General features: G+C 44.9%; 1 protein-coding gene across 1 annotated transcript in view; it reads left to right on the top strand.

Annotated features, from left to right (window-relative positions):
- Positions 1–21,324, top strand: part of DYSF (dysferlin) — a 320,393-nt gene that overhangs the window by 243,162 nt on the left and 55,907 nt on the right. The gene's annotated exons all lie outside the window — the stretch shown is intronic.

Genomic DNA, 21,324 nt, shown 5'->3' with positions numbered 1-21,324 from the left:
CACAGGAGGAGTGGTACTGTGCAGTATATATATACAGGAGGAGTGGTACTGTGCAGTGTATATATACACAGGAGGAGTGGTACTGTGCATTGTATACACAGGAGGAGTGGTACTGTGCAGTGTATATATACAGGAGGAGTGATACTGTGCAGTGTATATATACAGGAGGAGTGGTACTGTGCAGTATATATACACAGGAGGAGTGGTGCTGTGCAGTGTATATATACAGGAGGAGTGGTACTGTGCAGTATATATACACAGGAGGAGTGGTGCTGTGCAGTGTATATATACAGGAGGAGTGGTACTGTGCAGTGTATATATACAGGAGGAGTGGTACTGTGCAGTGTATATATATAGGAGGAGTGGTACTGTGCAGTGTATATACACAGGAGGAGTGGTACTGTGCAGTGTATACACAGGAGGAGGGGTACTGTGCAGTGTATATATACAGGAGGAGTGGTACTGTGCAGTGTATATATACAGGAGGAGGGGTACTGTGCAGTGTATATATACAGGAGGAGTGATACTGTGCAGTGTATATATACAGGAGGAGTGGTACTGTGCAGTGTATATATACAGGAGGAGTGGTACTGTGCAATGTGTATACACAGGAGGAGTGGTACTGTGCAGTGTATACACAGGAGGAGTGGTACTGTGCAGTGTATATATATACAGGAGGAGTGGTACTGTGCAGTGTATATACACAGGAGGAGTGGTACTGTGCAGTGTATATACACAGGAGGAGTGGTACTGTGCAGTGTATATATACAGGAGGAGTGGTACTGTGCAGTGTATATATACACAGGAGGAGTGGTACTGTGCAGTGTATATATACACAGGAGGAGTGGTACTGTGCAGTGTATATATACAGGAGGAGTGGTACTGTGCAGTATATATATACAGGAGGAGTGGTACTGTGCAGTGTATATATACACAGGAGGAGTGGTACTGTGCAGTGTATATATACAGGAGGAGTGGTACTGTGCAGTATATATATACAGGAGGAGTGGTGCTGTGCAGTGTATATATACAGGAGGAGTGGTACTGTGCAGTGTATATATACAGGAGGAGTGGTACTGTGCAGTGTATATATATAGGAGGAGCGGTACTGTGCAGTGTATATATACAGGAGGAGTGGTACTGTGCAGTATATATACACAGGAGGAGTGGTGCTGTGCAGTGTATATATACAGGAGGAGTGGTACTGTGCAGTGTATATACAGGAGGAGTGGTACTGTGCAGTGTATATATATAGGAGGAGTGGTACTGTGCAGTGTATATACACAGGAGGAGTGGTGCTGTGCAGTGTATATATACAGGAGGAGTGGTACTGTGCAGTGTATATATACAGGAGGAGTGGTACTGTGCAGTGTATATATATAGGAGGAGTGGTACTGTGCAGTGTATATACACAGGAGGAGTGGTACTGTGCAGTGTATACACAGGAGGAGGGGTACTGTGCAGTGTATATATACAGGAGGAGTGATACTGTGCAGTGTATATATACAGGAGGAGGGGTACTGTGCAGTGTATATATACAGGAGGAGTGATACTGTGCAGTGTATATATACAGGAGGAGGGGTACTGTGCAGTGTATATATACAGGAGGAGTGATACTGTGCAGTGTATATATACAGGAGGAGTGGTACTGTGCAGTGTATATATACACAGGAGGAGTGGTACTGTGCAGTGTATATATACAGGAGGAGTGGTACTGTGCAGTATATATATACACAGGAGGAGTGGTACTGTGCAGTGTATATATACACAGGAGGAGTGGTACTGTGCAGTGTATACACAGGAGGAGGGGTACTGTGCAGTGTATATATACAGGAGGAGTGATACTGTGCAGTGTATATATACAGGAGGAGTGGTACTGTGCAGTGTATATATATATAGGAGGAGTGGTACTGTGCAGTGTATATACACAGGAGGAGTGGTACTGTGCAGTGTATACACAGGAGGAGGGGTACTGTGCAGTGTATATATACAGGAGGAGTGATACTGTGCAGTGTATATATACAGGAGGAGGGGTACTGTGCAGTGTATATATACAGGAGGAGTGATACTGTGCAGTGTATATATACAGGAGGAGTGGTACTGTGCAGTGTATATATACAGGAGAAGTGGTACTGTGCAGTGTATATATACAGGAGGAGTGGTACTGTGCAGTGTATATATACAGGAGGAGTGGTACTGTGCAGTGTATATATATAGGAGGAGTGGTACTGTGCAGTGTATATACACAGGAGGAGTGGTACTGTGCAGTATATATACAGGAGGAGTGGTACTGTGCAGTGTATATACACAGGAGGAGTGGTACTGTGCAGTGTATATATACAGGAGGAGTGGTACTGTGCAGTATATATATACAGGAGGAGTGGTACTGTGCAGTGTATATATACACAGGAGGAGTGGTACTGTGCAGTGTATACACAGGAGGAGTGGTACTGTGCAGTGTATATATACAGGAGGAGTGATACTGTGCAGTGTATATATACAGGAGGAGCGGTACTGTGCAGTGTATATATACAGGAGGAGTGGTACTGTGCAGTATATATACACAGGAGGAGTGGTGCTGTGCAGTGTATATATACAGGAGGAGTGGTACTGTGCAGTGTATATATACAGGAGGAGTGGTACTGTGCAGTGTATATATATAGGAGGAGTGGTACTGTGCAGTGTATATACACAGGAGGAGTGGTACTGTGCAGTGTATACACAGGAGGAGGGGTACTGTGCAGTGTATATATACAGGAGGAGTGGTACTGTGCAGTGTATATATACAGGAGGAGGGGTACTGTGCAGTGTATATATACAGGAGGAGTGATACTGTGCAGTGTATATATACAGGAGGAGTGGTACTGTGCAGTGTATATATACAGGAGGAGTGGTACTGTGCAATGTGTATACACAGGAGGAGTGGTACTGTGCAGTGTATACACAGGAGGAGTGGTACTGTGCAGTGTATATATATACAGGAGGAGTGGTACTGTGCAGTGTATATACACAGGAGGAGTGGTACTGTGCAGTGTATATACACAGGAGGAGTGGTACTGTGCAGTGTATATATACAGGAGGAGTGGTACTGTGCAGTGTATATATACACAGGAGGAGTGGTACTGTGCAATATATATATACAGGAGGAGTGGTACTGTGCAGTGTATATATACACAGGAGGAGTGGTACTGTGCAGTGTATATATACAGGAGGAGTGGTACTGTGCAGTATATATATACAGGAGGAGTGGTACTGTGCAGTGTATATATACACAGGAGGAGTGGTACTGTGCAGTGTATATATACAGGAGGAGTGATACTGTGCAGTGTATATATACAGGAGGAGTGGTACTGTGCAGTGTATATATACAGGAGGAGTGGTACTGTGCAATGTGTATACACAGGAGGAGTGGTACTGTGCAGTGTATACACAGGAGGAGTGGTACTGTGCAGTGTATATATATACACAGGAGGAGTGGTACTGTGCAGTGTATATATATACAGGAGGAGTGGTACTGTGCAGTGTATATACACAGGAGGAGTGGTACTGTGCAGTGTATATATACAGGAGGAGTGGTACTGTGCAGTGTATATATACACAGGAGGAGTGGTACTGTGCAGTATATATATACAGGAGGAGTGGTACTGTGCAGTGTATATATACACAGGAGGAGTGGTACTGTGCAGTGTATATATACAGGAGGAGTGGTACTGTGCAGTATATATATACAGGAGGAGTGGTACTGTGCAGTGTATATATACACAGGAGGAGTGGTACTGTGCAGTGTATATATACACAGGAGGAGTGGTACTGTGCAGTGTATATATACAGGAGGAGTGGTACTGTGCAGTATATATATACAGGAGGAGTGGTACTGTGCAGTGTATATATACACAGGAGGAGTGGTACTGTGCAGTGTATATATACAGGAGGAGTGGTACTGTGCAGTGTATATATACAGGAGGAGTGGTACTGTGCAGTGTATATATACACAGGAGGAGTGGTACTGTGCAGTATATATATACAGGAGGAGTGGTACTGTGCAGTATATATATACAGGAGGAGTGGTACTGTGCAGTGTATATATACACAGGAGGAGTGGTACTGTGCAGTGTATATATACAGGAGGAGTGGTACTGTGCAGTGTATATATACAGGAGGAGTGGTACTGTGCAGTGTATATATACACAGGAGGAGTGGTACTGTGCAGTGTATATATACAGGAGGAGTGGTACTGTGCAGTATATATACAGGAGGAGTGGTACTGTGCAGTGTATATATGCAGGAGGAGTGGTACTGTGCAGTGTATATATACAGGAGGAGTTTTACTGTACAGTGTATATATACAGGAGGAGTGGTACTGTGCAGTGTATATATACAGGAGGAGTGGTACTGTGCAGTGTATATACACAGGAGGAGTGGTACTGTGCAGTGTATATATACAGGAGGAGTGGTACTGTGCAGTGTATATACAGGAGGAGCGGTACTGTGCAGTGTATACACAGGAGGAGTGGTGCTGTGCAGTGTATATATACAGGACAGGAGGAGTGGTACTGTGCAGTGTATATATACAGGAGGAGCGGTACTGTGCAGTGTATATATACAGGAGGAGTGGTACTGTGCAGTATATATACACAGGAGGAGTGGTACTGTGCAGTGTATACACAGGAGGAGTGGTGCTGTGCAGTGTATATATACAGGAGGAGTGGTACTGTGCAATGTGTTTACACAGGAGGAGTGGTACTGTGCAGTGTATACACAGGAGGAGTGGTACTGTGCAGTGTATATACACAGGAGGAGTGGTACTGTGCAGTGTATATACACAGGAGGAGTGGTACTGTGCAGTGTATATACACAGGAGGAGTGGTACTGTGCAGTGTATATACACAGGAGGAGTGGTACTGTGCAGTGTATATATACAGGAGGAGTGGTACTGTGCAGTGTATATATACACAGGAGTGGTACTGTGCAGTATATATATACAGGAGGAGTGGTACTGTGCAGTGTATATATACACAGGAGGAGTGGTACTGTGCAGTGTATATATACAGGAGGAGTGGTACTGTGCAGTATATATATACAGGAGGAGTGGTACTGTGCAGTGTATATATACACAGGAGGAGTGGTACTGTGCATTGTATACACAGGAGGAGTGGTACTGTGCAGTGTATATATACAGGAGGAGTGATACTGTGCAGTGTATATATACAGGAGGAGTGGTACTGTGCAGTATATATACACAGGAGGAGTGGTGCTGTGCAGTGTATATATACAGGAGGAGTGGTACTGTGCAGTATATATACACAGGAGGAGTGGTGCTGTGCAGTGTATATATACAGGAGGAGTGGTACTGTGCAGTGTATATATACAGGAGGAGTGGTACTGTGCAGTGTATATTTATAGGAGGAGTGGTACTGTGCAGTGTATATACACAGGAGGAGTGGTACTGTGCAGTGTATACACAGGAGGAGGGGTACTGTGCAGTGTATATACACAGGAGGAGTGGTACTGTGCAGTGTATATATACAGGAGGAGGGGTACTGTGCAGTGTATATATACAGGAGGAGTGATACTGTGCAGTGTATATATACAGGAGGAGTGGTACTGTGCAGTGTATATATACAGGAGGAGTGGTACTGTGCAATGTGTATACACAGGAGGAGTGGTACTGTGCAGTGTATACACAGGAGGAGTGGTACTGTGCAGTGTATATATATACAGGAGGAGTGGTACTGTGCAGTGTATATACACAGGAGGAGTGGTACTGTGCAGTGTATATACACAGGAGGAGTGGTACTGTGCAGTGTATATATACAGGAGGAGTGGTACTGTGCAGTGTATATATACACAGGAGGAGTGGTACTGTGCAGTATATATATACAGGAGGAGTGGTACTGTGCAGTGTATATATACACAGGAGGAGTGGTACTGTGCAGTGTATATATACAGGAGGAGTGGTACTGTGCAGTATATATATACAGGAGGAGTGGTACTGTGCAGTGTATATATACACAGGAGGAGTGGTACTGTGCAGTGTATATATACAGGAGGAGTGGTACTGTGCAGTATATATATACAGGAGGAGTGGTGCTGTGCAGTGTATATATACAGGAGGAGTGGTACTGTGCAGTGTATATATACAGGAGGAGTGGTACTGTGCAGTGTATATATATAGGAGGAGCGGTACTGTGCAGTGTATATATACAGGAGGAGTGGTACTGTGCAGTATATATACACAGGAGGAGTGGTGCTGTGCAGTGTATATATACAGGAGGAGGGGTACTGTGCAGTGTATATATATAGGAGGAGTGGTACTGTGCAGTGTATATACACAGGAGGAGTGGTACTGTGCAGTGTATACACAGGAGGAGGGGTACTGTGCAGTGTATATATACAGGAGGAGTGGTACTGTGCAGTGTATATATACAGGAGGAGTGGTACTGTGCAGTGTATATATATAGGAGGAGTGGTACTGTGCAGTGTATATACACAGGAGGAGTGGTGCTGTGCAGTGTATATATACAGGAGGAGTGGTACTGTGCAGTGTATATATACAGGAGGAGTGGTACTGTGCAGTGTATATATATAGGAGGAGTGGTACTGTGCAGTGTATATACACAGGAGGAGTGGTACTGTGCAGTGTATACACAGGAGGAGGGGTACTGTGCAGTGTATATATACAGGAGGAGTGATACTGTGCAGTGTATATATACAGGAGGAGGGGTACTGTGCAGTGTATATATACAGGAGGAGTGATACTGTGCAGTGTATATATACAGGAGGAGGGGTACTGTGCAGTGTATATATACAGGAGGAGTGATACTGTGCAGTGTATATATACAGGAGGAGTGGTACTGTGCAGTGTATATATACACAGGAGGAGTGGTACTGTGCAGTGTATATATACAGGAGGAGTGGTACTGTGCAGTATATATACACAGGAGGAGTGGTACTGTGCAGTGTATATATACACAGGAGGAGTGGTACTGTGCAGTGTATACACAGGAGGAGGGGTACTGTGCAGTGTATATATACAGGAGGAGTGATACTGTGCAGTGTATATATACAGGAGGAGTGGTACTGTGCAGTGTATATATATATAGGAGGAGTGGTACTGTGCAGTGTATATACACAGGAGGAGTGGTACTGTGCAGTGTATACACAGGAGGAGGGGTACTGTGCAGTGTATATATACAGGAGGAGTGATACTGTGCAGTGTATATATACAGGAGGAGGGGTACTGTGCAGTGTATATATACAGGAGGAGTGATACTGTGCAGTGTATATATACAGGAGGAGTGGTACTGTGCAGTGTATATATACAGGAGGAGTGGTACTGTGCAGTGTATATATACAGGAGGAGTGGTACTGTGCAGTGTATATATACAGGAGGAGTGGTACTGTGCAGTGTATATATATAGGAGGAGTGGTACTGTGCAGTGTATATACACAGGAGGAGTGGTACTGTGCAGTATATATACAGGAGGAGTGGTACTGTGCAGTGTATATATACACAGGAGGAGTGGTACTGTGCAGTGTATATATACAGGAGGAGTGGTACTGTGCAGTATATATATACAGGAGGAGTGGTACTGTGCAGTGTATATATACACAGGAGGAGTGGTACTGTGCAGTGTATACACAGGAGGAGTGGTACTGTGCAGTGTATATATACAGGAGGAGTGATACTGTGCAGTGTATATATACAGGAGGAGCGGTACTGTGCAGTGTATATATACAGGAGGAGTGGTACTGTGCAGTATATATACACAGGAGGAGTGGTGCTGTGCAGTGTATATATACAGGAGGAGTGGTACTGTGCAGTGTATATATACAGGAGGAGTGGTACTGTGCAGTGTATATATATAGGAGGAGTGGTACTGTGCAGTGTATATACACAGGAGGAGTGGTACTGTGCAGTGTATACACAGGAGGAGGGGTACTGTGCAGTGTATATATACAGGAGGAGTGGTACTGTGCAGTGTATATATACAGGAGGAGGGGTACTGTGCAGTGTATATATACAGGAGGAGTGATACTGTGCAGTGTATATATACAGGAGGAGTGGTACTGTGCAGTGTATATATACAGGAGGAGTGGTACTGTGCAATGTGTATACACAGGAGGAGTGGTACTGTGCAGTGTATACACAGGAGGAGTGGTACTGTGCAGTGTATATATATACAGGAGGAGTGGTACTGTGCAGTGTATATACACAGGAGGAGTGGTACTGTGCAGTGTATATACACAGGAGGAGTGGTACTGTGCAGTGTATATATACAGGAGGAGTGGTACTGTGCAGTGTATATATACACAGGAGGAGTGGTACTGTGCAATATATATACAGGAGGAGTGGTACTGTGCAGTGTATATATACACAGGAGGAGTGGTACTGTGCAGTGTATATATACAGGAGGAGTGGTACTGTGCAGTATATATATACAGGAGGAGTGGTACTGTGCAGTGTATATATACACAGGAGGAGTGGTACTGTGCAGTGTATATATACAGGAGGAGTGATACTGTGCAGTGTATATATACAGGAGGAGTGGTACTGTGCAGTGTATATATACAGGAGGAGTGGTACTGTGCAATGTGTATACACAGGAGGAGTGGTACTGTGCAGTGTATACACAGGAGGAGTGGTACTGTGCAGTGTATATATATACACAGGAGGAGTGGTACTGTGCAGTGTATATATATACAGGAGGAGTGGTACTGTGCAGTGTATATACACAGGAGGAGTGGTACTGTGCAGTGTATATATACAGGAGGAGTGGTACTGTGCAGTGTATATATACACAGGAGGAGTGGTACTGTGCAGTATATATATACAGGAGGAGTGGTACTGTGCAGTGTATATATACACAGGAGGAGTGGTACTGTGCAGTGTATATATACAGGAGGAGTGGTACTGTGCAGTATATATATACAGGAGGAGTGGTACTGTGCAGTGTATATATACACAGGAGGAGTGGTACTGTGCAGTGTATATATACACAGGAGGAGTGGTACTGTGCAGTGTATATATACAGGAGGAGTGGTACTGTGCAGTGTATATACACAGGAGGAGTGGTACTGTGCAGTGTATATATACACAGGAGGAGTGGTACTGTGCAGTATATATATACAGGAGGAGTGGTACTGTGCAGTATATATATACAGGAGGAGTGGTACTGTGCAGTGTATATATACACAGGAGGAGTGGTACTGTGCAGTGTATATATACAGGAGGAGTGGTACTGTGCAGTGTATATATACAGGAGGAGTGGTACTGTGCAGTGTATATATACACAGGAGGAGTGGTACTGTGCAGTGTATATATACAGGAGGAGTGGTACTGTGCAGTGTATATATACAGGAGGAGTGGTACTGTGCAGTGTATATATGCAGGAGGAGTGGTACTGTGCAGTGTATATATACAGGAGGAGTTTTACTGTACAGTGTATATATACAGGAGGAGTGGTACTGTGCAGTGTATATATACAGGAGGAGTGGTACTGTGCAGTGTATATACACAGGAGGAGTGGTACTGTGCAGTGTATATATACAGGAGGAGTGGTACTGTGCAGTGTATATACAGGAGGAGCGGTACTGTGCAGTGTATACACAGGAGGAGTGGTGCTGTGCAGTGTATATATACAGGACAGGAGGAGTGGTACTGTGCAGTGTATATATACAGGAGGAGCGGTACTGTGCAGTGTATATATACAGGAGGAGTGGTACTGTGCAGTATATATACACAGGAGGAGTGGTACTGTGCAGTGTATACACAGGAGGAGTGGTGCTGTGCAGTGTATATATACAGGAGGAGTGGTACTGTGCAGTGTATATATACAGGAGGAGTGGTGCTGTGCAGTGTATATATACAGGACAGGAGGAGTGGTACTGTGCAGTGTATATATACAGGAGGAGCGGTACTGTGCAGTGTATATATACAGGAGGAGTGGTACTGTGCAGCGTTTATATACTATACAGGAGGAGCGGTACTGTGCAGTGTATACACAGGAGGAGTGGTGCTGTGCAGTGTATATATACAGGAGGAGTGGTACTGTGCAATGTATATATATACAGGAGGAGCGGTACTGTGCAGTATATATACAGGAGGAGTGGTACTGTGCAGTGTATATATACAGGAGGAGTGGTACTGTGCAGTATATATACACAGGAGGAGCGGTACTGTGCAGTGTATATATACAGGAGGAGTGGTACTGTGCAGGGTATATATACAGGAGGAGCGGTACTGTGCAGTGTATATATACAGGAGGAGGGGTACTGTGCAGGGTATATATACAGGAGGAGTGGTACTGTGTAGTGTATATATACAGATTTCCTGAGTGTCATGTTGGATATGATTTTGGGTGTGGATTTCTGGGGTGCCACGGCATCTGTTTTTATACACCGGGCCCGGTCCCTCTCGTTATGGGGGACAGATGTTACTAGACCTGCATTCGGCACCTATGTGCGTGTTACTTTGAAGTTCCTTTATAGGAGAAATGAATGGAAAGCTCCGCGCCTCTCGCCCGGATTTGAGGTGCCTGTGCAGTGAATGGTGTCAGGGCCCCGGGGACAGCAAACAACAGAAACAGCCACAATCTAGACTTATAAAAGGGACCAGTAGGGAAAGAGTCACATCAGTTTAACCCTTCTCAGTCCAGCAGTATGCTAATGTAAGCAGGTTGTGGGATGCAGTGACGCAAAGGACACAGAGTAAGGGTTAACACATTTTTAACAATTTAATTAACAGGGTAGATAAACTCCTCGCAGGGAGACAAATGGTTAAATGGTGAAAAGCAGGTGCAAAATAATAGTCCAATTATCAAACTTATGTGTCCTTTATGTTCCGCCACCAAAGATGATCGTTTGAGGTTGTAACACTGGCAACGGCCAGGGAGATGTCCACAGATGGAGTCCCTCGAGTGATGATCCGTCTTCTGGCGGCAACGGGCGGTCTCCGGTTTTACCTGTTGAGCCCCTAGCCCATGAGCCTGTGCAGCCAAAGCAAAGTGGGCCACAGCAATCTCGGGGTTAAACGTGGGCTGATGCGTAACAGATGGCAGAGAGGGCCGCAAGCTACTGTCCTTTACCCAGTGTAACAGGCCAGATTACCCCCCCCTGCCCAGAATATACCTGGGGTTAAGGTGGCCTAGGCCAGATTATACCCCTCCGGATTAGAATTTATCGCAGCTGCTGTAGATCAGATTTTTCACGCTTTTGAGAACCATTGAGTGATATACTTAATAACGGGGCAGACAGCGTACAGGGGATCAGAGAGAGAGCACGGGGTCCCAAGCAGCACATAGGGCCACAGACAGCACACAGGGGCCCCAGGCGGTGCACAGGCCCCCAGGCAGCATACAGGGGCCCCAGGCAACACACGGGGGCAGAGACAGCACACAGGGGCCCCAGGCAGCTTACAGGGGGGCAGAGACAGCGCACGGGGCCCTAGACAAAGCGTGGGGGGTGGAGAGACCGCGTGCAAGGGGGGGGGAGACAGAGTGCGCAGGGCCCCTGTGCGCTGTCTCTGCCCCCCAGTGCCTTGTCTGGGACCCCCTGGGCGATGTTTGGGGCCCCGTGTGCTGCCTGGGGCCCCGTTATTGAGTATATCACTCAATGGTTCTCAAAAGCCTGAAAAATCTGATATACAGCAGCTGGGGTATATTCTGACCCGGAGGGGTATAATCTGGCCTAGGCCTCTTTAATCCCGGGTATATTCTGGGAGAGTGGTTAATCTGTCCTGTTACACCGGCCCTCGCTTCTCTGCATGTGCGCGGTACTCACAGCCATTGTGTGCATGGCGCCCTTTAGTCTCACTGTCCCGCTAGTGGTACCGGAAGCTGTTAATTGTAGCCTGTCGCAGCTCCGGCGCTTGGGGTGCAAAGCGCGCTGCTCACCCTGCTGTACTCTCCCCGACGGCAGGAAACTCTGCCTCAACTTTGCATGTTCTTCCCCTGGTTTCCGGTTCACCCGGGCTCCCTCCTTCCGGGTCATGGAACCTGTCCGGTCCCCTTTTCCTTCCCCCAGGCAACATGGGACGCAGCCTCGACAGTTCCGGACTTGGTTCAGTACAGGTCTTCCTCCTTACACCAACACAATGTGGGTGATTTAGATACATGGTAGGCTTAGATACAGCAGCTCAGAACACAATATAAAAATAATGTTAATTTTTATATGGCGCTAACATATTCTGCAGCGCTTTACAGTTTGCACACATTAACACCACTGATCCCCTATGGGGCTCACAATTTAAATTCCCTTTCAGTATGTCTTTGGAATGTGGGAGGAAACTGGAGAACCCGGAAGAAACCCACAAAACACGGGGAAGAACATACAAACTCCTTGCAGATGTTGTCCTTGGTCGGATTTGAACCCAGGACTCCAGCGCTGCAAGCCACGGTCCACATACTAAATGCTTAGATAATTTTCTCAGTGGATAGTATCACAAATGGTAGGACTGGATACACAGAGTGTCACGGCTCTGTTGGCTGTACCGGGACCAGGGGCTTCTTCCCTGTTCCCAATGCTAGTGGTGCCCTAGCTCGCCCTGTTCCCGGATTACTTCTGATGGTGAAGACGACGGGGCCACGTAACTTTCTTTAGCTCCTGAATCCGCCCTCAGTCTGTACTCTTCCCCCACCAAGGGAAGAGGGGAGTAGTAGTGTACCGTAGTTCACCAACCAGACTAAAGGGGGTTTTACACATAGCGATATCACTAGTAATATCGCTATAACGTCACCGATTTTGTGACGTTATAGCGATATCGCTATGTGTGATACTTACCTATGACCGGCTCCCCCGCTGTCCATCACTGATCGCGCAGCTCCATTTCTCGTCGGGCGCTTCCTGCTGGGCTTCCAGCTGGCGCCGACGAGCGACGCGTGGAGGCGGGCGGGAGGACGTCTTCATTGCCGTGTCTGAAAGGTAAGTATCGTCCGCTGTATCACTGCGGCATCGCTGGTGAGTCTGCCTGTGTGGCAGCTCACTAGCGATCATTTAGCGATGCACCAGCAATCCTGACCGGGTCATATCGTGGTCGGGATCGCTGGTGCATCGCTAAATGTAAAAGGGCCTTAACAAGGTAATGCAAACAGGTATATAATTTAGCGATGATTTAGCGAATCCTGCTTTGAGCAGGGGGTTGGACCAGATGGCCCAGGAGGTCCCTTCCAACTCTGCGATTCTATGATTCTATGATTCTATGGTATAAAGGATAATACCAATCATGCAAATATCCTCACACAAACAGCAGAGGTAAACATTGAGGAGTGGAGGATGGGGTAAACCAAAGTAGGAGAAGGAGGGTAATTGGCACACACACAAAACCTAGCAACAGTCTCAGATAAATTCACCAAACGCCTTCTTAAACAACAACCACAACTCACCATCTCCTAACCATGCAGCATGCAGCTTGTTCTGGAAATGAGTGCCAGCCAGGGCCCAGATTATACAGGAGATGGAGTGGCTAACAGTGAACAGCTGAGAGCCTTAATGCAGGAAAGCTTCCAAGAGCTCAGGAGTAGGAGAAATCAAATGTTGTGGTCTTCTGGCTCCTCTCTGTCCCGGTAAACCCGTGACACACAGGATACTATTGTGAATGAAGGGCTTAGGTACACAGGACTGAATCACATAATTGGCTTAGATACAGCAGCTCTTCCGACAGTGTCACACATGATAGAATTAAATTGTTATAATCAGCAGCACATTTTCACATGGGATTGGATACATCAACACAAAAGCACAAAATCACAGAGGAATACATACATCAGCTCAGCAAGAGAGTATCACACAAGTTTAGGTACAGTACATCAGTTCAGCAGCGTACTGGGGCACTGCATGTATTGGTTGTGCGGGGCACTGTATGTATGGGAAGGGGGGCTATATATGTGGGATGTTTGGGGCACTGCATGTTTGGGAAGGGGGGCTATATATATGGGATGTTTGGGGCATTGCATGTTTGGGAAGGGGGACTATATATGTGGGATGTTTGGGGCACTGCATGTTTGGGAAGGGGGGCTATATATATGGGATGTTTGGGGCATTGCATGTTTGGGAAGGGGGACTATATATGTGGGATGTTTGGGGCACTGCATGTCGGATGTTTGGTGCAGTGCATGTATGGGAGGGGGCGCAGGACTCTGGTCTAACATCTTTTCTTTACTTACGGCTGCAGAAGATCTTGTGGGTAAGTTACACCTGTGGGGACCCAGCTTGACCCAAGAGGGCCACCGCCTCCTCTGACTATGGCTGGGGGATGAAGAAATGTAATTTATGTGAACCTCTCATTGAAAACAATGTCTATTCACGACGTTAATTTCAAGTCCCGTATGGCCGGCTCAAGTGAAAAATCCAATAAGCCTCTATTAGATTTTCTCCATGAGGTCAGCGTGTTGGAATTCTGGATTACTAAAATAGACATCATTATATGTAGGAACGTTTCATGAATCCGCAGCAGAATCTGTGCAGAAATGTGAAATTACTGCCGATGAGAAATGTGCCGATCCTGGACTTTATCACTATGTGAAATGTGACTTTCCTCAGCACCTGACGTCAGCGTCCCGAGGTTTTCACCCTAAGTGCTAAAAGAGTTAAAGTTGGATTAATGTTATTGCTGCTGATGCCATATATGATTGGAGCTTACCTTGATACGTACTTCCATATGGTGCTATTTGCAAATGAGGCTGTATTTACTTATGGCGCACGCATCCAGCAGCCCAAAATTTGTGTAACCCCATGTATACCAATCAACCAGTCATTACTTATATTTATACAGTTGCGTGTAAAAGTTTGGGCACCCTTGGTCAAAATGATTGTTATTGTGAACAGTTAAGCCAGTTGAAAATGAATTGATCTCTAAAAGGCCTAAAGTAACAGATGACACATTTCATTCGTATTTTAGACAAATATACAGCTCTAGCAAAAATTAAGAGACCACTGCAAAATGTTCAGTTTCTCAGATTTTTCTTTTGATATGTCTATTTTTGAGTAAGATGTAAATTGCTCTTTTATTCTATAAACTGCTGACAACATGTCTCCGAATTTCCAAGCAATACATTTTGTATTTATTTTCAGAAAATGAGAAATGGTCAAAATAACAAAAAAATGCGGAGTGCTTACAGACCTCACATAATGCTGAGAAAACAAGTTTCTAATAATTGAGAAACAACAATACTAATGTTTTACCTCAGGAAGAGTTCAGAAATCAATATTTTGTGGAATAACCATGATTGTTAATCCCAGCTTTCCTGCGTTTTGGCTGCTTTCCACCAGTCTCTCACACGGCTTTTGGGTGACCTTATGCCGCTCCTGGTACACACATGTCAGCAGTTCTTCTTTGTTTGATGGCTTGTGACTATCCATCTTCCTCTTGATTACATTCCAGAGGTTTCCAATGGGGTTCATGTCTGGAGATTGGGCTGGCCATGACAGGGATTTGATGTGGTGATCCTTCATCCACACATTGATTAACCTAGCTGTGTGGAATGGCGCATTGTCCTGCTGGAAAAACTAGTCCTCAGAGTTGGGGAACATTGCCTGAGCAGAAGGAATCAACTGGTTTTCCAGGATACCCTTGTATACGGCTTGATTCATACGTCCTTCACAAAGATTAACCTGCCCAATTCCAGCCTTGTTGAAGCATCCCCAGATCATCACCGATCCTTCACCAAATTTCACAGTGGGTGCAAGACACTGTGGCTCGTACGCCTCTCCAGGTCTCCGTCCAACCATTAGACGACCAGGTGTTGGGCAAAGCTGAAAATTAGACTCATCAGAGAAGATTACCTTACTCCAGTCCTCTATGGTCCAATCCTTATGGTCTTTGGCAAACTTCAGCCTGGCAACTAGATTTACATGACTTGAGCCTTGGCTGTAGGAGCCTGTTACAAACTGTTCTTGCCGTGCACTTCACCCCAGCTGCCATTTGCCATTCCTTTTGTAGGTCACTTGATGTCATCCTGCGGTTGCTGAGTGACATTCGAATAAGATGATGGTCATCCCGGTCAGTGGAGAGTCGTTTTCGCCCTCTGCTGGTCTGTAGCTTTGTTGTCCCCTATGTCTGCTGCTTAACCTTGTCGTAATGGACTGCCGTATTAGAAATTTTAATCATGAAAACAACATGACACTCACTGTTTCCCTCTGCTAGTAAAGCCAGAATTGAGCCCTTCTTTTCCTCACGCAGTACTTTTCTTTTCAACTCCTTTTTATGGTTAAAAGTTACTTTTGTGTTATTACTAGCACTTGTTTTGCCATCCAGCTTGTCCTATTGCAAGAAGATTGTGAACACCACAGCAGGATTTTTTTATACTTTCCTTAGTTAAATAAGATTTGGTTCAGGTGATCACCTAATCAGAAGCACATTAAGTAGAATGAGGTGGACTCTGGCTGGAATTCAGCTGACGCTGGAATGGAACGGCTGTCAGACATGGAGAGAAGCTGATTTTTATAAAACTGCGCAGTGGGATCTTCATTTTTGCCAGAGCTTTATATATATATTTTCATCTTTTACATTTTAAAAATTACAAAAAGGAAAATCGGTCAATGCAAAAGTTTGCATGCCCTTGGAGATTTGTGTACTCAGATAACTTTGACCTTGGTTCTTCTAAGCAGCTTGCTTAGCACTCTGAAAATGCTGGAGGCCCACAAAGCAGGAGAAGGCTATAAGAAGATAGAAAAGCGTTTTCAAGTTTCCGTTTCCTCAGTTAGAAATGTAATTAAGAAATGGCAGTTACTAGAACAGTGGAGATCAAGATAAGGTCTGGAAGACTAAGCTACATATCAGTGAAAGCTGCTTGTAGGATGACCCGCGTGACTGCAAAAGACCTTCAGAATGATTTACCAAATCCTGGAGTGTAGTATATTAACCCACTGTTTAGAGACACTTGCACAAATATGGCCTTCATGGAAGAGTCATCATAAATGGATGAAGATGATTTTCCTATGGAAGGCACAGTTCTTGTACCATGGAAGAAAGTGGTCAGTCAGAAACTCTGTGAGATCATTTTCAAACCTTCAGGGACCCTAAGGGACCTACCAGCAAACTTGCCAAGGTGACTCAGCCACTTTTTAGTTGACGTCGCAGCCTTGTTGGGACATAGTGGCCATCCACCAACCATCCACTACTCCATCTATCTGGACCGTCCAGGGTTTCATGACATCATCAGTAATCATGACTGTTTTACAATTAGTCTTCATGTATATCTGGGCCCAATGGAACCAATTTGGCATGTGAGCCCTGGTTAGGGGTGGACAATAGTAGGTATACAGGTGTAGAACAACTGAAGCTTCTGGAGGATCCTACACCTTGAGGATTGTGGGACTTCAGAGGCAAAAGCAGCTTCAAATACCTGTTTGCTGGTTTGTAATGGTATTTTAGCAGCTACTCTCTTGGTCTGAATTTGCCTGGCAGAAACCTTCCTCATTATGCCTTTATCTGCACAAACCTGACTGTGCAGTGTATCAGCCACAAATCTCTTCACCAATGATCTTGCTAAGGTTTTCATTAAATATCTAATGTTTTCATATCTTGTCCAAGGCATTGCACTATTTGGTGCTTTTCAGCAGCAGAGATCCATTTTCTTTCCCACATTGCTTCAAACCTGTGGCTACTTAATGTGGAATGACCTTCTTAAGTAATTTCCCGTTAATTGGGCACCTGGCAAACTAATTATCACAGGTGTTTTAGATTGATTTCAGTGATCCAAAGACACAGATACACAAAACCTTCCATGAGGTTATATTAAAAAAATTACCTCTTCATAACTTAAATTCAATTTGCACAATAATTTGGAACAATTGGACAAGCTGTAAAAAATTTTTTTCAAATTTTGGAGCCCTATTACACCTCTAAACCATAGTTTCTAACTTTCTGAGCAGCTTACAGGAAGAAATTCATCTTTATTTTGCTATCCGTGCCCTTTTGTTGAAGCCTTGACCCATGCCTGCTTCCTACCTTTCTCTTATCCATTGCCCACACCCCAAAAATGTGAATGGAGATACCAGGTCTACGTCTAATGATGGAACCTAACCTACTGGCCTCAGACATTAACAACTTTCTGAAAATGTAAATGCAACACACCTTGGTGGCGAGAAAGACGCCAATTGGCAAAATGCCAAAAATCCCCAGCAAGGGAAACAAAATACCCGCTCAAACAAGACATATGTATAAGGAGAAACAAGAGCTAGTAGGCAAAAAAGTCTAAAAAGATTCCATCTTTATTAGGTAAATGATCAGGACTTACAATAATTACATATATAAAAATAGTGAGACCATAGCAGAATAATCCAGGTGCGTCACTGGGAGGAAGTCAATGCCCAAAAATGCATTTAACACCTAATGAGGTGTTAATGACCAATATAAAACATTACAAAGAGGTATAAATGCAAGGAGAGGACTCAGAGTGGTAAATAATTAAGACGCATGTGGCAATTCACATATGAGGCGTAAGCACGTAGCAATGTGCATGTGCAGGTAAAAGCTGTAATAAGCTAGCTGCACTGAGAACGTCTCATAAGAACCAGTGCCAAAATAAAAGACCGAAAAAAGAAACTCACCAGTAATGTAAAGGGCAGTAGACAAGACCCCAGGACCGCTTCTTTACCCATGAAAGCACCAACTTACCAAGTTCACTCATTGGTGAGCAAAGCTGTCACTCTGTTAGGAGCGGCGGAACGCATTAAATAAAAATGATAATAAAGTACGTTCGCCGCTCGGGGTCCATCGTGCAGTAGGTGTTACAACCGCTGCTGAGTGATGGCAGGAGCAATATGGCGGTATAATTCGCACGGGTTCAACTTCACCCGTAGTGCGCAGAGCGGCCTCTGTCCACACACAGAGATGCCGCAACACAAAAACACAAAGAACACTGACCCTGTTAGTGTCACAGAGTTCAGTTAAAATGCACACACGGTATCTGGTCACAGGAGCAGGACCTAAGACAGAGGAGCTGCGTCCCTCTAGACCTACCGTGTGTGCGGCGTCACTACTGCAGGCGCCAAGAAGGGCTGCAACTGCAGCGCGGCGTAGGACACTGCCGCTCGACGACAAGGCTGGAAGGCAAGCGCGATGTCGAACGCTAGCGTAGCGGTGCGGTCAGCACAGTGGCTTAAGGCTTGCCACTGACTGGCGCTGACTACTAAACTAATTCCCTATCACCATGCGTAATAGAGGGAAGGGGTTTCAAATGAGTCAGTCACCAGAGTCATGCATCCGTCACCATTCACACATAGCAGTATAGTCTATACTAGCGCATGGCGGAACGGCCATGCGTGCTTTTTATAGCCGTGCGGGACCTTCCAGATCTCTGAGATGGACCAATGAGATCTGGAACAGGACCTGGGCACATCGTCTCGTGAGCATGCCCAGTAGGAGCACAGAGGGACTTTGTCTCTGAAGCGGTCTGCTGCAAAGTAATCTCCTCTGTAGTAGAAAGACAGCAGGAGACCACAGAATGTGAGGCTCTAGATTCCTGCAGAGGAGACGCAGAAACCTGACGCCTAACACAATCATTCTGGAATCTCACCCACAATAGCTGCTAGGCATTGTAAACCTTAAGAGAGCACAGCAGCGTGTAGTACTGAGCGGTCCTTTTCATACAATCTATTTCTTGATGTTTCTAACTTCAATTTTGTTGCACACCTTCCCTCAGCCCAGTCCGCTAAGCTTTTTTGTACTGCATATCGGGCTGTGCAATTGGCCCAGTGAGCTTACGTGTGTTTATTTCCTAGGCGTAGTTAAAGGTCTCCTGCCTGCTATCGGTGTCCTACATGCCTCACCCGCTTGCTGCAGCAATGCCCGTGTGCCCACCCAGACCTTAGGCTTAGAAGATTCACCTCACCTAGTGAACCCCCTTGCCGTGAAGGATCTCTCGAATTCTCTCAGAAATTTACGAACGATATTTGTCCAAGACATATCTGTCTGGTAATAAAAATCATGCAAGGTTGAAGCAAGGGGGCTAACCGGGCATGTGCCTTAGGTGCTGTTGATTACGCAGTCAATTTGTGACAGGTAGCATGTATGGGCATTTGAAGGACTCCAAATCTAATGCGTTCGTTACAAATTGAGTAAAAAAGACTCTGTGAGGAATGCTAAGTAAACAATTTAGAAAGAAAAATTCTTGAAGACCAAAACTTCTCTGGTCCTGAAGGGGAAGTAAGACCAAAAAAAGATCATTCCCATCACTGTGTGGTCTTTGGGGTTGTTCAAGGGATTTCAGTGCTCAATTTCTTGATTGTGTATCCCACTAGTCCCAGAGATGAGGTCCCACCATGATCTAGCGATATGCCATCTACTCATTAGGTGGGGATAATTCTTTAAAGAGCTTGTCCTCATGATGTGCCATGTCAGTTAGTGCTGGAAACCACAACTGTTGGGAGAAAAACAGGTCTTTTGACTCCATTCGCTCAGCGACAATGAATAATGAACATTGGCCAACGTTTTTTTTTTCCATTTTACTCTAATGTAATCATCTTTTAAGTAATGGATGGAAATGTTCTCTAAATATATAGCATGTTGAAATATAAATGTTTCTTAATATTAAAGAACTGAAAGCAATTTCCATAACATTTAGTCTCCCGAATGATCCCGTCTGATGGGAACACAGATTAAGTTTTCCAACATCGGTCCGGTCGTCAATGCCTTGCCGAGGTGTGAACCTCTCCAATTGCCAGCTCGGCAGGGACATGTGAAATTAATTACAAAACAGGTCATATTCCGGTAACGACCTATCAGGCCATCTAATATGGGGGAATAAAATCACATGTCTTCTGCCAAGGTAGACACAAACATTGGGTGGGACCATGTTAGCAGTCATGACCTTGACTTTCCCTGCATTTGTCATTGGGAAGAATGAAACATCTACATTGGCTTCAGAGTAATGTGTTAGTATGAAGAAACGAGAACATTTTTGGTGATATAATCTTTTGCGGAGTATTTTAACAACAATATATAATAATTTTTGACATTTTTTTTTTCTGCCAAGGCAAAATGTGGAACAAAAATGTAGTATCTTGTCTTGTTTTCAATTCTTTTATTGTCCTGATAGGATTAAGTTGACCAAAGGTAATTACTGGTTCATGACTTTGCTTTAAACCTTGACACAATGTTGATTATTTTTGGGAATCTTTGGTTCCTTTGTGGTGTTGGGAGTTATCAGTGAAATCTTTGGTTCCATGGTGATGTTTCGAGTGATATTTGGAAAGGTAGGTTCCTTGATGGTGTTCAGAGTAATCACATTTATAAATCCTTGGTTCCTTTATTGTATTCTGACTGTCAATGGAAATCCTTGGTTTCATTTTTGGAAATCTTTGGTTCCTTAATGGTGTTGGGAA

This window comes from Dendrobates tinctorius, unplaced genomic scaffold, assembly GCF_039654945.1.
Source record: "Dendrobates tinctorius isolate UK_male_01 unplaced genomic scaffold, ASM3965494v1 ptg000216l, whole genome shotgun sequence".
Taxonomy (NCBI): domain Eukaryota; kingdom Metazoa; phylum Chordata; class Amphibia; order Anura; family Dendrobatidae; genus Dendrobates; species Dendrobates tinctorius.
This window is presented reverse-complemented; position numbering and strand designations above follow the sequence as displayed.